The following is a 15,318-nucleotide window of genomic DNA, read 5'->3' as shown; positions in this document are numbered from 1 at the left end:
CATTCTTCTCATACTGATACTCTATTTTGGGGGTTTTTTTTGAGCACAGATGTCTTATGGGAAGAACTTCACCTGTAAGGTGTTTGATGCTTTCAGCACTTCCATAGATTCAGTCATATACTACACATTTGGTATTTAAGGCAAAGGTTTCTGTGACTGAAATGATGCTGAAATGTTTGGAAAGCTGGAGGGTGAGGGTTGGAGAGGATGAGCGTAAGGGCATAAAGACAGACAAGCTGCTCGTTGCTAAACCATGTCCAGCTTTTTAAGGGTAGGATGGAATCCAAAGCTCCTGTGCTCTTTTGTGGTGGCAGGAAAAACTCCATCACTGAAACCCAGGGACTGTTATGCAGGAACTTTAGTAACTGTAGAGAGATCGTGACTTTCCTTTCCTTCACGGCCTGAAAGAGGAGTACATAGATTCTTCCATGCTCTGAAACACATCCAGAAGATGTCTGTCACCTTCTGGAGACAGTGGCTGGGGTAAGCATGGGCTCTTCCTTAAGTGTCCATTACAATTCCTTCACTTGGTACAGGGTGGGAGGTGACAGAAAGGCAGCACGTCCAGACGTTGTTACAAAGGACCATTTCTCCCACACGAATCCGGGATTACATGAAGGTGACCCAGTGCAGGTTTCCATGCGGGATAGTGGAGAAGAGCAGAAGCCAGGAACCACCTGTAGTTGCTGTTCTCCAGACACGCTGTTTTATCCTTTAGCTAAATGAGGAAGATTATTTTTTGTTGTTTAATTATTTTCATATCATCACACAATTTCGGAAGCATGAGAGACCACTCCGCACCCCACTGGGCTGTGGCGGGAGTGGATAGGGGATCCCTGAAGCGAAACACCGCAAAGACTCAGAGAGGAGAGGATAGGACCCTCCAGCGTTTCTGGTGCTCTCTGTCTCTTGTTCTGGGAGCGGGTCCTGAGGCAGGACCGATGCCAGCCCTTCCCACCGAGCCTCCCACTCAGGGCCCTCCCAGGAGCTCCCGGCACCGCCGGTTCCTTTGGCCGCAGTTTTCCTGCCGGCCAGGAATTCCTGTCGCCAGGCACTCTGAGGAGTTCCCGGTGCCACTCTGGTTCCATCACTGAGGCGTCGCGGGGTGTCCGTCGGGATCAGCACTGCTGTCTCGGTAGCACCGAGACTTCTTTTCTTTGAACGAAATATTATTGCAGGTTCTTCCCGTTTTAACCAAAGGGGATGGAGAGTGTCTAGGTGACATTTGTTCTGTTATTGTTTCGTTTTGTTAGTTCTATTTTGTTCTCCGTTTTTTTTTTTTTTTTAGTAAAACTGTCATTTTTTTTCCTCCTCCATCCAGACTCCTAACTGCAAAATACTGGTCAATATTTTGGGGGGAGGGAAACTGGCAGAAGAGAAGGGGGATTTTACCTCAACAGAGGTCTCACCTCCTGAACAGATTGTCATTAAATCAGGACACTCTGCAATGCTGTTTACAAACAGGTGACACAGGGCAGTGTTGGCTGCAGTTGATGGGAAATATGCCCAAGCTGGCTGATGCACAGGCTGCTGGCAGAGATGATGCTCCGTGACAAAATTAATGGAAAGGTGCTCTTGATTAATTGCCCACCTCTTCTCTCCGCCTTGATCTCCCTGCCATCCTGATGGCTGCAGGTACACCTGATTTGTCAGCCAGAGCAGGGAGCTTCCATTTAAATGTTGAGCATGGACCAAATTATTCTGCCTATCATCTTTAAGGTCCTTTGTATTGTTAAGCGGTGGGGTGTGGTACTAAAGAATTGCATGGAAACTTGCTTCAAACAGTGACCTAGGCGATCGGTGTGCCTTTCTCATCTGTTTAAGAACTCAATTGTTTCCTCTCTGCAGAACTTCTGACTTGAATAATTAAAAAAAAAAAAAAAAAGGACCTGCCCCCTCTCTTTGGTTTTGATACCAATAAATGCTGCAGGTTTTCATGCATCATGTTATTTTGAAGTGCTGCAGCATTTGTGTCCTTGTTCATCAAATATGCCCTTGTTGTGCCATAAAAACACAGAACACAAGGAGCCCCTGCCTCGGAAGGCTGTAAAGTATATCATGGGAAGGGAAAATGGGGTTTGCCTCACCCCTGGGCTCTGCCAAAATTGGTAATTTTAACAGTAAGGTGAGACAGGAGCTACTCACTTTTGATGGTGTGAGGACCTGCAAACTTATCTCGTTAAGAATAAATAAAAGCTGACTTATCAGATCTACTTTTTGTCCCCCAAAAAGTGAATGTTACTAACTTCAGAAGATTTTCCTCAAAGCATTTTAGAAAATGGCCTATTGGGGCATGTAAAGAAACACAGAATTGCTCTTTAAAATTATCACCCTGTTTAAATACACAGTTATTCCATCATACTTTCCTGATATACAGAGCAGGCAAGGAGCCATAATTTTGAGGGGACAATGATTTGATGACACTGATGGAGCAGACTGAACTCTCAAACTCCATTAGGGTGCATGAATCACAAAGTAATTAGTAATTTTTCCTAATATAATGAAGTTCTGTCTTTGATCCTAGAATTTCTGTCCCTTGTCAGATTTATTATCATCTCCAATGGACTGTTCTTTCTCCTCCCTCAAAACTTTCTCATGTTACAAGGTGAGGTTTTTATAAGTGTACAAAATATTAGTTACTTTTATTTGAGTAAAAACTTTCCAAGTTTATACTTTTTTCATGCAAGTGAAGCTTTGAAGCTACATCTTGGAGTTTCAGAGGCAATCATACACAGAAAATTATGACTTCTGATTGTCACTGTAGACAGAGGATATTAGAACCTGACTGAATCCCAGGGACTGACTTGGAAGATAATTTTGAGCACTGCTAATCACTGCTCTCGGAGTGGAGCTGCCAAATGAGTGCTGCAGTGCAAGGCCTGGGGAGGATTAGGAACACACTTTCTCCTGTCTCTCCAGGTGAGGAGCACAGGGCCTAGCACAGAAAGGAGGGAATTTTGGTATTTAGGGGAGAGCCCCAGTGCTCCCTCTCTCTCTCTCAGGGCCACTGCCTGCCCTTGGCACTGCTGGGAGTGATGTCAGGTGTCTGTTCTCCCAGCACCTCCCTGTTCTCCAGGCTCCTCCAGGAGCCTCCCTGTCGATATATCTGGTAGCTTCCACTTGGGAAAGCTCCCTGTGCTCTGAACACACCGTGAGCTCATGCACAGGGGGACAGGTCATGCTTCCTGACTGTGCTGTGGGAATCCCAGGATCTCCCATCTGCTGAAGCATCAGAAGACACATCCAACACCAGCAGATGCTCTGCTGGGACAGATCCAAGGCTTCTGTCTGTGGGGACATCCACTGGTTGCTTTGGTAGGATTGGAGGGGAATTTTCATTATATAGATGGAGTCTTTTTTAAGAGGTGGGATATCTGAGGTAACTGTAAAGTAACTTCTTTTGGAAGCTGCTCTCTACAGAGCAGCAGCTTCCTTCCCAGTCTGCAGAGGCTCACTGCTGCCCTGCACGCAGCTGAGAAAGACTGACCCACTATAACAACCAAAAGTATTCCTTGGTTTTGCATCTCCAGATCCCTTAACAGTGCTAGAGCAAGCTCAGTTTGAGGAATGAGCACAGGTAAGGTGTAAAAACCTAATGAGAGCTCAGAGGTAGCTGTGCCTCTCATGAATTGCGCTGCCAACAACAATTTGGCAGGAGGTTTTGCAATTTTTTTGTTTAATTTTGGGAGGGGGTGTTGGGTTTTTGTTTATTTCTTTGTTTGGGTTTTGATTGGGGATTTTTTTAGATCCTAAGGATGCAAATATTATGAGGCAGGTGAAGAATGTGGGAATTAAAATTTTTGTTGCTGCATAATTTTAAAATCCTGGGATTGAAGGTGCCAGAGTTAGCATAGTTAGACCATTACTGCAAATCCATCTGTCTGCTTTATAAGCATTATGGTGTTATTTTAGGAAGCTGTTAGGAAGAAACTGGTAGACCAGCTCTTGTGCATCTGGATTACTTTTTGCAAGTCAGGAGGAGGCCCTGGGTGAATTCAAGGAAGGCACATGTTGTGAGCTGGGCAGAGGACAGGATGTGACAGGGGACAGTTTGAGGGAAGCAACAAGTCTGAGTACCATGAATACAGGAGAAAGAGCTGAGGAGAGAGGAAGGAGGAGCAGTGGTGTGGTGAGAGCCTGAGGAAGCTGTGGGCAGCTGTCACGTGGATGTGGATGTGGATAGCAGACGACAGCCAGGAGTGTGGGAGAGCCTGGAGAGGGGAGGCTCTAGTGACTGAACTGAGAAGTCCTGACAGCCCCAGCAGCAGGAGTTTTAGTTGTGAAGCTGCAGAAAACAGAATGCTTCCATGTTTTTGTTCAAGAGGTAAAGTCCATGTGTAGGCATGGACTGTTTTCAATAGTCCTGTTCATTTGTGGCTGCTGATGGAAGGTGTGGGGAGGCAAACCTGGGTTGCTTTTGAATTGCAAATGAAGAAGTGATAGATTGGACACGAATCTGTCCTGTTACACACACGTTCCCTGCGAGAAGCACAAAGTCTCTGCAGCTCTCAGCATGCCTGCCATAGTAACCGGTGTATTCAACAGCACGTTATCCTGGTTGCAAACTACCTGCTAATTTTGAGTTTCTTATCACAGCAGAGCTTCTTACAAATGAATCCTTCCCTGCTCCTTTCAGATCTCAAGTTTCATTGCCTTTCAGTCAAAATTATTTGCTCCTTTTAATTATCCCGTGCCCTACTGGATGGGACTTGGCACAGCGTGCAGTATTGAAGGAATTTCCAGTCCAGGTTGACTCTCCTGGACAAAGCCCATGCAGAAGTCAGGGGAGTGAGTGAATTTTCTGAAAGGCTGAGTGAGCCTGCACCCTGTGAGAGGGGAAGGGAGCTGGGGTTTAAGTAAGGATTAGACAGTTCCTGCTCTCAGAGGTGGGAGTTCAGTAGGGACTTCCACACACAGCAATGAGCACATGCTCATGCACTTGGAATATAGAATTATAGTTCATTACCTGCACTGTAGATCAGGTAAGCCATAACGTGGAATATATTTGAGAGCATTTCCCCTGGCTCCATGTGAGGCTGTTCCTGCTGGAGCTCACAAAGATAACCAGTATTTCAGGGCTTCTCCCTGGGAGCCCCAAGGAAATATCAGTGCCAGACTTGAAAACACGGAGGCTTGTGTTTAGCCCTCAAAGCATTTTGCCCAACTGGGATGGCAGTAAGTGTATTTAAAAAGGAAAAGATAGCTGAGAAACTACTCATGCTTCCCTGTTGAGAAGTGAGCCGGCGAGAAGGAAAGTGATCTGCTTTAGTCAGAACTCCAAGGAATAATCTCCTTTCCAGGTCAGGGAATTTCCCACAATAACACTAAGGAGGAGATTGTTAGAATGCTGCTCTGGTGCAGCTGGTGAGAGGGTCATGTGTGTTTTCTGAGGCCAGGCAGAGCTGATGCACTTTGCTACAGGACTTGAATTTTTTTTCAGAAATCTTCAGTTATGAATATTTCTGGTGTGTGAATTTTGAAGGGGCTCAGTACAGGTGTAAGAACCTTTCCTGGAGTGACATCTCATAAATATAAACGTCGAGGTCCTGACAGGGCTGCCAGAGGGAATCAAGCACAGTTAGTTGCTAGATCTGTGTATGCATGGCTGCCTCCCTGCCCTTCTGCCTGAGAGGCAGAAAAACTACTCTGCTCTGAAAGAGAAGGGAGGAGGAAGAAGGGAAAGAGTATTTAAGACTAGCTTGAGTGAGTGACCTGTCTGGAAGCCTGTCTGCCCATCCATAAGCTGCTGAGTGACTGTGACACTGCTCTTGAAATGCTCAAGTACACAGGGCCACGTGAACCTGGCCCATCAGTAAGGGAGGAGAGAGCAGGTCAGAACTGAAAATGAGATCCTAAATCCATCTGTATATTAAGGGTGTCTGAAAAACTTTGTCAGCGTAGTCTGCTGCCTATGTGCAGAGCAGAGCACCTGGCAGGAGGCCTGAGTAACCCCTTTGGATTTCATGATCTGCATAGGAAAATGCAGTTCAGCTTCGAGGCATTTACACAGGGGAGCCTTAGACACGTGCACAGGGCAGTGCAGAATTGGGTGGTTTTCTCTGTAGCTCTGTTGGAACAGTTAGTGTGTCTGTACACCATGTGAGCATTGTCAGGTCTCCCAGACGAGGTTTTAGGAGGCTCTTCTCTCCTATTTATTTAATTCTGAGTTCTGCACTCCTGACTAGTCTGAGATGAGTGTTTGTGTTTCCTGGAAATTACGGTTCTAATCCAAAAGGTGTTTAAGTTTTCAGGAACGATTTCACTTTGTGCAAAACCTGCCTCTTCATACTTCTAGAAATAGTCCCGAGCAGCAGGATGCAATTTTCATTTTTGCAGGCTAATAATTCTTGTTTTCTGAGGTAGCTGTGTGCCACCTGTACATCATGATTTAACTGTGCAAGGAACAGGAATTGTGTGGTGTTGGTTCATTCTGTGAATCTTGGATTCTGTGGAATCTTTCCCTAGCACAGGCTGTCAGATCAGAATAACCAGGGTAGAGTGTTTTGGTGTCAGCTGCTCATGAGGTGGTACCTCCTGGGTGGTTTCACTGTGACTGAGCCACAGCACACAGTTCTTGCAGGATTTTGGTAATATGTAGATTTTATTGCAGAAGCTCATTACCCATTAAAGTGACAACCTCACCCATGGTCAGTTTAAAAGTGACTGGTTTAGATTTAAAAATAATTAAAAGCATATTACTGCTGAGAGCTGTAGGGATCAGGGAGGTGCAGTGAACTTATTGAAGGCTGTGGCTAAACTGGCCATTCTCATATCATGCCATGATTCCCTGTGCTGTTTGCCAAGGGAGTGATTGCAGGAGCTGGGATCCCTCCAGTGGCTTGCATAGAGTTTCCCTAACCTGCCTCTGCCTTAACAAAGGGATTCAGACCTCCTTGCCAGGCAGGCTTTGCCTGGAGTGTTTTATGTTGGTTGAACAAATCATGACAGGATGGGAAGGTTTCAGGGAGCCCAGCTGCTGGCAGGGTGTCCCTGTGCCTGCAGGGGGAGGTCCAGGCTGCCAGAGCTAACCTGGGCTTTCTATTTGCTGTGATACAATAAACACATGCTCCTTTTACTGTGCATAGGCCATTTATATGGCCTGTATCAAGATCATACACCCACAGGCTGCTGTACATGATGATGTGTATCGGCATCTCTCAGAGCACTGATGAGCAAAAGTGAGAATTCGTGGTCTCTGGTCAGTGAGTGTTGAGCTCTGTGATGAAATCTCCTCCTGTGCACAGCCTCTACACTAGACAGGCCCCCAGTAAAACCTGATGACAGGGGGTTTGATGGTATCTTCACTAGGGGAAAAGAAACTAATTTAGGACAAAAATGATTTTTCCACTTGCTACCTGATGAGCTGTGAAGTTCTGCCTCAGCTGAGTGGTGTGAAATTATTACCTTGAAGCTGCTGATTAGACCGAGCTCTGTTTTTCGCTACAGGCTCTGTGATAACAGAGAAAACCAACACCTCTTCTGGGTCTGGTCTCGGGAAATGCTTGGAAGCTGATGCCTGGGGATGTAGCACTCATCTCCTTGCAGGTAAATAATGTTTAGGTCAGTCACAAATTGTTTTTCTATTGACCTCAAAGCAGCGTCAGGACCCTGGATCTCTGTTAAGTTACTTTGCTTTGCTTTTAAACTGCCCACATAAATATTGCTTCTGCACGGTCATGCAGCTCTGTCATAATTGCTAAGTTTGAAATTTGCTGGCAGTCTCGTGGTTGATGTTACCATTTGCTGCTCTCCTCATTAATTGACTCACAGTTCAGTGACAGCTCAGGATTCTTTCTGCATTTGCTAGCAAGGAGTTGATGCAGTTCTGGATTGTGATCATACCTTGCTGTGCTCTATTCAGATGTGTTTAAATAACAGGTGGGGACTGCTCAGCAAATACTTGGAATGTGAATGTGTGCACCAGAGGAATTCATACAGAGGGAGTTTTTCTGTGCTGCTTATTTACAGCTTTAATGGAAGTAAGAGTCGTCAATTCAGTGACTTGGCTCAGGCATCAAGAACTTCATTTATATTCTCAATAACAACTGCAGGATTGCTTCATTTACTTCATTGCTGTTACTTTAGAAGTTTTTTTCTGCATTGCATTTAATTTTATGTAATTTTCAGCTGCTGTGAAAAATAAGGTTAGTCCCATCCCACTGCCCCCTCTCTGCTCTTCCACTATAGATAGAATTTTTTATTTTTTAATTCATATGCTCTCACTGTTCCTTCTGTTGCACATAGGGATGATGTGGCCTTAGAATCAGCCTGTTTGGAAACCTGGCCTGGCAAAACCAACCCTACAAAAAAAAACCCCCAACAAACCTCCAAACATTTATTCTTGTCAGATCAGCTTGGTGAATTTAGTTGCTTTCCAAGTGTGGAGTTAATTCTGTGGGTGAAAGAAATGGGGATGGGCCTGGGCCCCACTCTGGGACTACACTTGAACTAGATACAGGTTGGACTTGGACCTGTCTTACTCCATCCTGCAGTTTACTCCCAGTGAGATGTTCAGAAGGGATTGATTTACACTTTGCTAGTAAAAATAAAAAGCATTAGTAAAATAATAGGTTGGCAGGTTTTGTTTTGTTTTTAAATCCAAATTTCCCCTTCTAAAGCTCAAATGTCTCTATTTTGTGTTCCTGTTTTATGCTGAACTTCTGTTTGGGCTCCGGACACATAAGCATGGTCACTTCCTGCTTTTACATGAATGAATATGGTATTGTCATTATTGGCTTTATTTCTGCCTACCCCAATGCTCAGGACTCCTGAGCTGCTCAGGAGTTCACTGTATGCTGTGAGGGGTCATTCCCTGACCAAACCTTAGGCTGTGGTTTAGGGGGTTTCTTTTCCCCCCAGGCTGGAGGGAGCTGTGTGGAACAAGGCTTTGAATGAGTGGCACTTCCTGCATTCCAGAGGACCTCTTTTGCTCCGTGAAACTCCATCTCCGGTGCAGGAGAAGACAGGAGTTGCTGGATTGTGTGAGTTGTGTGGGTGTGCCTTTTTTTTGCGATAAATTCAAACAGTTGAAAATGTTCATTTGCAAATTGTGGCTCCAAAAGGCTGATTGAAGGACAGAGGAGGTATTAGGTGTGGGGCTATGTAATCAAAGCTCTGATGCCTTGGTTCTTGCCCCCTGGCAGCTGTTAACTGAGTACTTCTGGGTATGCTATTTCTCCAGAAACCAACTTCAAAATATTGTTGCTGTTTGATATGTTTGAACTAGTCCATGTATACAAGTCTAAGCCCCCATTCAGAAAAAGCCCAAAGTATAATAAGTTTAAGAGGCTCACAGGGCCATAGTAACAAACAAAATTCAGTTGGTGTGACTATGGATATATTTATTATTCATTCCTTGTGTTATTAATAATCTAATATGCCAGTGAAAGCAAACTGGAGCCAAAAGGCAATTAAAAAAGGACATAAATAGTTGAAATTAATAATGTATCTGCTTTCAGGTCATGAGTCCATCATTTCTGCAATAGTGGGTTTCTTTGCACTGTTTTTCTATCTTTGCTGTTCAGTACTGCTTGTTTTTATTTGAACACTTTGCCTCCTGCCAGTAGCTTAGTTGGAGAAGGTTGTGAGATGTTTTCTAATTAGATGATGAATTAATTCTTTTCCTTCCCTTCTAATTCTGCTTTGGATTCCTATTATCGGAGTAGCCTGGCTACTGATTTCAGTAAGTCTTTAATTACTTACTTGTAGTTCTCCTGTGACACACAAACTGTGAGCATGCAGAGCACTTGTTTTGGAGCAAGGCTGACACCTCTGAACTCTTGCTGGAGAAAGCAGGGGAGATAATTTGTGAAACCTCTCCCTCTTCTCCGTGGGCACACCTGGATGAGTGCAGGTGGGCTGAGCAAACAGTGTCTTGGAAAGAACTTTGAGTTGTAGGTTCCTGCTGTAGGTTGTAGGTCCCGGGTTGTAGTTGTAGGTCCCACGCACATGAATCCTTGTCCCTTCCCTCCCCACCTCGGGAAGCTGTAGGGAGTTTGGGTCTGAGTTTGGATGTGATGTCACACTGGGATTACATGAAAAGGTTGTATCTCAGATTCATCTCTCTATTGTGCTCAAATATGAAGAAATTAAGAAAATAAAAGGAAGAAAGACAAGCACTTATTTTAAGTCCTGACTTTCTCTGGCTGATGTAGGGTAGTGACTATTTTTTTGCTCTTCAATTTTTGTGGAAAATTCTGTCCTCTTTTGAGGTGTGTGCTCATAATTACTGCATTAATTAACAGTCCTGGGTGCAATTTTTCTGAAGGTTGCCCTCCCTGTTCCCATCCCAAGGGCCTGGAGGTGCACAGCCACAGTGCCAGAGTCAGCTTGGATTGGTTGCAGGGCTGTGTTTGGATTAGTTCACCTGCAGCAATTCTCCAGTCCCTGCAGCCAAGTGTCACCTCCTCTTACTGTCCTGGTTCTGCAGGAGAACTGTGTGCCTTTTCCCGACATCTGGCATGTTGGCAGGCAGCGTGGATCCTCTCTGGCTTTAGTGGCCTGCATTTCCTGTGCTTCTCATTTCTGTGCTGGCTTCTACCCCTCTGCTGTAGATCTGCAGTGGTTGAGCTCTCTGTTAGGGTTTGCCAATTAAGAAAAACAGATGTAAGATTGGATGAGTTATTTTGGGAGAACTGTCTGTCTGAAGGACATATTTTAATGTTAAAGGAGGTGGAAGATTTTGAAATGGCCTTTTCTCTGTTGCATCAGTTCTGTTTCAATACCAGAAGCTGATGAGCCCTGCCTGTTTTGGGGCTGGTTCGTGGAGAGGAGGCCTTCCCTGTCATTCCCCAGCATAGCTTGGGATAAGAAAGGGATAACAAAAACAAAAAGTGCCTATTTCAAGGATTTTTAGACCAGTTAGTGATAGTTTAGGATACTGAGATGTATGCAATGAAGCAATGGCTTCATTTCTTCCTCAGAGTCAGTGCTATTTGCTGGCAGCAGATGAATTTCTCAGAGCACTTCTGGTCCACATGCACTGATCAGTGCTTTGGTTAATGCTGACTTACAGGAGCTGCTTCTCTCTTGTTTTCTTCTACACAGACAGGAAACTTTACAACCATAGGTAAATGAACAAATGAGCAAATAAGCTGGACGGCATTTAGGTGGTTGCAAGGTTGGATCCCAGTAGTGAGAGCTTTCTAATATCTCATTCCTTGACACCTTCATCTGCAAAATTCCTGGGCTTTGCTGAAGAGCTTTTTAAAATCAACTTCCAGATGTTAAAATATTCAGTTGATACTTGATGGGGCTGACTGTCTCCTGATTTCTGCTTTTAGAATGCAGTTCTTGCTTTGATCAGCAAGAAAGAGTGATCAGGTACATTTATTATTCCACGGATATGAGCTGGTGAGATGCATCAGCTGTCTGGGGGAGAGAAAACAGGCAAGGCAGGAACTCTGACAAAGGAAAGAAGGACTGCATCTTGTTCCCTGTGGGTTTGTCCAACAGAAGTAAGCAGAAAGGCACTTGGAAACTGAGACAAGACTTGCTTCAGAGTGGAGACAGAGCAGAGCTTTAGCTCTCCTGTGCACAGGTACTTTATGACTTAATCACTCTGTTCCCTTGGTTGCTTTACAAACACAAACACAAAAAAAAGGGGGGCACATTCACAACACACACTGCTGTATGTCCGTGCTCACCCTTTAAAGAAACTAAATTTCTCCATTATATCACTGGCAGAATGAATGTCTTGAAAATACATATTTGATTTAGAGCATTACATTAGTTTTTAGGTTTAATGTTACCCGGGAAAAAGTGTTTCCCTGAGTGGGAGGTGAGACAACAGCTTCTCTTGGAAATAGAATCTTCTTGTAGGAAGGTCAGTCTTCTGCCTTTACATCAGAGCCCTTTCTGCCATAGCAGGCAGTAGGGAGATGATTCCTGAACTATGCAGGTGTCTCTAAATTACTTTCTACAAGATGTTTTGCCCGTTCTTGCTGAAAAGCCTGTGCTAGGCGTGCTTGGATACAAGGCAGTGGACCAAATAAACCTGGTTCAGTGTAGTGTGAAGATCTCTGTGTTTCCAGCCCATTTCTCCTAGAACCAATCCATTTTTGTACGAGGGGTATCCTAATTATAGTGTGCTGCTGAAAGGGGATGATAGGCTTCATTTGAATGAATAAATTATTTTGCTTGTGATTTTCACTGGAAAGTTGATGGTAAGTGAAACAGCAGTTTTGCATAATTTTATTCTTAATAAACAGTAAAAAAAATACCAACCAAAAGCAGAAAAAAACAAAACAAAAAAACCCAAAACAACAAAAAACACAAACTAAAACAAAACAAACAAAAACAAACAAAACAACAACCCCCCCCCCCCAAAAAAAAACTACCAATAATTTGATCTGTTTGGCTACTCCTTTTCCTGGAAGCACTTGGACATTTTCAAGGCAACTATATTTGAACTCCCTTGAAAAGCCTTATGACTGTCGACCACATGGGACAAATATTTCTCAGTTTCAAAATTTCTGGAAGTTGCAGGGGTGGGGGTCAGCAGGCACTTGTGGATTTTTTCAGCAGTGCAAGTGCTCCCTCTACAGCTCAGAACATCTCCTGAGATCCCTGTGCAGCACGATCTAAGTCCTTTGTTTTGGTTATCCTCACTGAAGGACCACGCAGCACTATGATTGGGAGTAAGCAGCTTCCAGCAGCAAATTGGCTCACCTACTATAAGTCACCCCTTTTTTAAGAACCTGGCTTGTTTTATTCAGTGAGAAAGGTTAAAGGGGGGTGGTGGCAGGGAAGAAAAAAAAACTGTAAAAAAGTCAAAGTCAAATGCTGATGTGAGAGACAAAGAGTGTGATGTTGCTACGTGTAAGCTGAGGTGGGCAGCTGGAAGATGATTTCCATCGCTGTCAGTGTGGTGAAGCTGGAAAAACTTCTGAGCAGTGGGATTGGGGGAGTGAAAACCCAACTCATTTAAAGAAAATTGGATACCTTTGGGAATGAGATGCTGCAACAGTGGTTGTGGTGTCGATGGTGACTGGCTTTGGTGACTCGAGTGGTACCTCTCAAACCAGCAGTCAGTGATGTTGTTGGGACAAATATGCACAACATTCATGTGGCCAAAATCATCCAGTCCCTTACTTTTTTGTTTGTTTGTTTTTTTGAAAGCCCCCAGAGGAATGGCTTATGAAAACAAAACAGTGTGTTCCTACAGGGATCTAGACAGACCAGCAGCAGCAAGGAGTTTTTGCCATACAAGCCTATCAGTGTGGCTCCTTTCAGAGTTAGAGCCACATTCCTGGGGCAGGAGCATAATTCGGTCAGCAGGGCTCCTAACTGGCCTCAGAGGCTGCCAGCACAGCAACAGATAAGGCCTTATTTACCCAAGATAGAGAAACACAACCTTGGACACATCTTAAATACAGTTCAGTTTAAGGACAAGAAATAGAACGTTTGGAAAAATGTCCTTAACTCATTTAGCTTTGTTCCTGGGTGAAGATAGCAACACTGTGTTAATAAAAATTATAGCACACATGCTTAATAGGTGCATGTGTGCTCTTTGTAAAAACCTTAATATATCAGTATTGGGATATCTTCATTAGTCTGGTACCATACACATTGAGCAGCTGGTATTTTAAGATTTTTCTAAAGGGACAATTCAGGTATTTAGAAGGAGCCTGAAGAGGTGGCTGGAGAAATCACTGACCCAATGATGTCAGGGTTTGATAAACTGTGGAAGATAAGGCACATATTCCAGGGAAGCTCAGCAAAGAGTTACTTATCCAGACATCCATCTGAAACCAGAGGGGAAGCTCCTGGGACATCAGGGGTTGCCTCGAGAGCTGAAATGACTCTTGAGGGGGTTTCATGGGACATAATTCTTGTCAAGCCCTGTGACTTTGAGGAATAATAGCAACACTGAGTGTATACATAAAATGGTACTCAAAATCCTGCCTTCTTGCTCCAAATTAATGTTGCTGCATCCTTGGAACATGTGCTGAAAGGATTAAGAACCAGTTAGCAAAGTCCTAGTGGTAGTAGTTAGTGGGGAAACCCTGTCAAATAGGTGTTTGAGATGCTTTTCCTCTGCAGTGATCGGAGCTATTTGGTGCTTTCATGAAGGTCTGGAAGCAATTGTGGTGGCAGCTGTTGAGCAGCCCTGGATGACAAGGAGCAGCACAGAACTCTGGGGCCTCTTCCTGCAGGGGAACCACAAAAAGGCTTCAGTGAGGGCAAGTTGGAAATTGGAGCTTTAGGAATACAAGACACAAAGAGTTCCAGCAAAGAGGGGACTATACTCCTGAGTCCAAAAGGGGGGTTCATGATTGTGGTAGACAAACAGTACAAAGTGAATTCTCAGTGAGGGGGGTAGAAGGATTCTTGTGGAGTTTGATGGTATGAAAGGCAAATATTTGGGAGAATGATTGATAGTGCATGTACAAAAACACACATGCACACAAGCATGTTTTCTTGTTGCAGTGTCGATGAAATTGAATGTCTCTAGTTTTAGTGCCAGGATTTAATTTTATTTATTAAAAAAAATAATAATTAAAAAAAAACCTAAACCCAAGCAAACCAGAAAATATCAAGGAAACAGTCTAAAGGCTGAAGGAAATACTTTGATGTCTGGAAGTCCTTATTGAATATTTATTGCAGTTAATAAACACCTAAATGTAGGGGAAAGGTTGGAGACCAAGAGTCTAAGACCTGTTCTTTTCAGCAGAGAAGGGAGATGTAGTAAGTATGAAGGGTGTAAACTTTCCCCAGAAAAGAGGAAGGAAAAAAAAAAAAACTTAAAGAAGCAGAATGCCTGATTGCTTATCCTGGGTCTCCTGTTGCCCAGGAGCAGAAGACGACCCTGCTTGTGCCATAATCAGGTGTATTCCAGATCCTCACACAGAAGAAACGCTGTTTGCATTCCTCATCAATCCCCAAGCTGGCTGATAAGGAACAAATTCAATGTATTCCAAGCACAGGACAATCTGTATTAGCAGTGGTCGTAATAAAGTCTAGTCAGCAATAAACCCTGGTAGTCAGAAGTGATTTTCCCTGAGTGTCCTGATTAGGGAATGCTGTTCAGTTATCTGGATTCCAACAAGCAGCTGGCATACATGCTGCAGAATAAACTGCAGACAGGGAGAGTGGGGGAGAGGTCTTTAATTTTCTTCAAGTCAGTGAACATCAGTGTGTTGAATCAAAACAGATGGAGTGTATAATCCATTAGCAATACTCTTGATTAGGTAAATATAGTTATTTGGCAAAGAGGAGGCGGGCAGAGCAAATGGAGAGGAATTTCCTTGTGGGTAGGCTTTGAATGAAGGGATATTTACTGTTACTGCTGGCCAAGGTGGAAACATGAAGTGTAAA

Source organism: Empidonax traillii, unplaced genomic scaffold, assembly GCF_003031625.1.
Source record: "Empidonax traillii isolate 1590-97213 ecotype Southwest subspecies unplaced genomic scaffold, ASM303162v1 scaffold657:size717538, whole genome shotgun sequence".
Classification (NCBI taxonomy): domain Eukaryota; kingdom Metazoa; phylum Chordata; class Aves; order Passeriformes; family Tyrannidae; genus Empidonax; species Empidonax traillii.
This window is presented reverse-complemented; position numbering follows the sequence as displayed.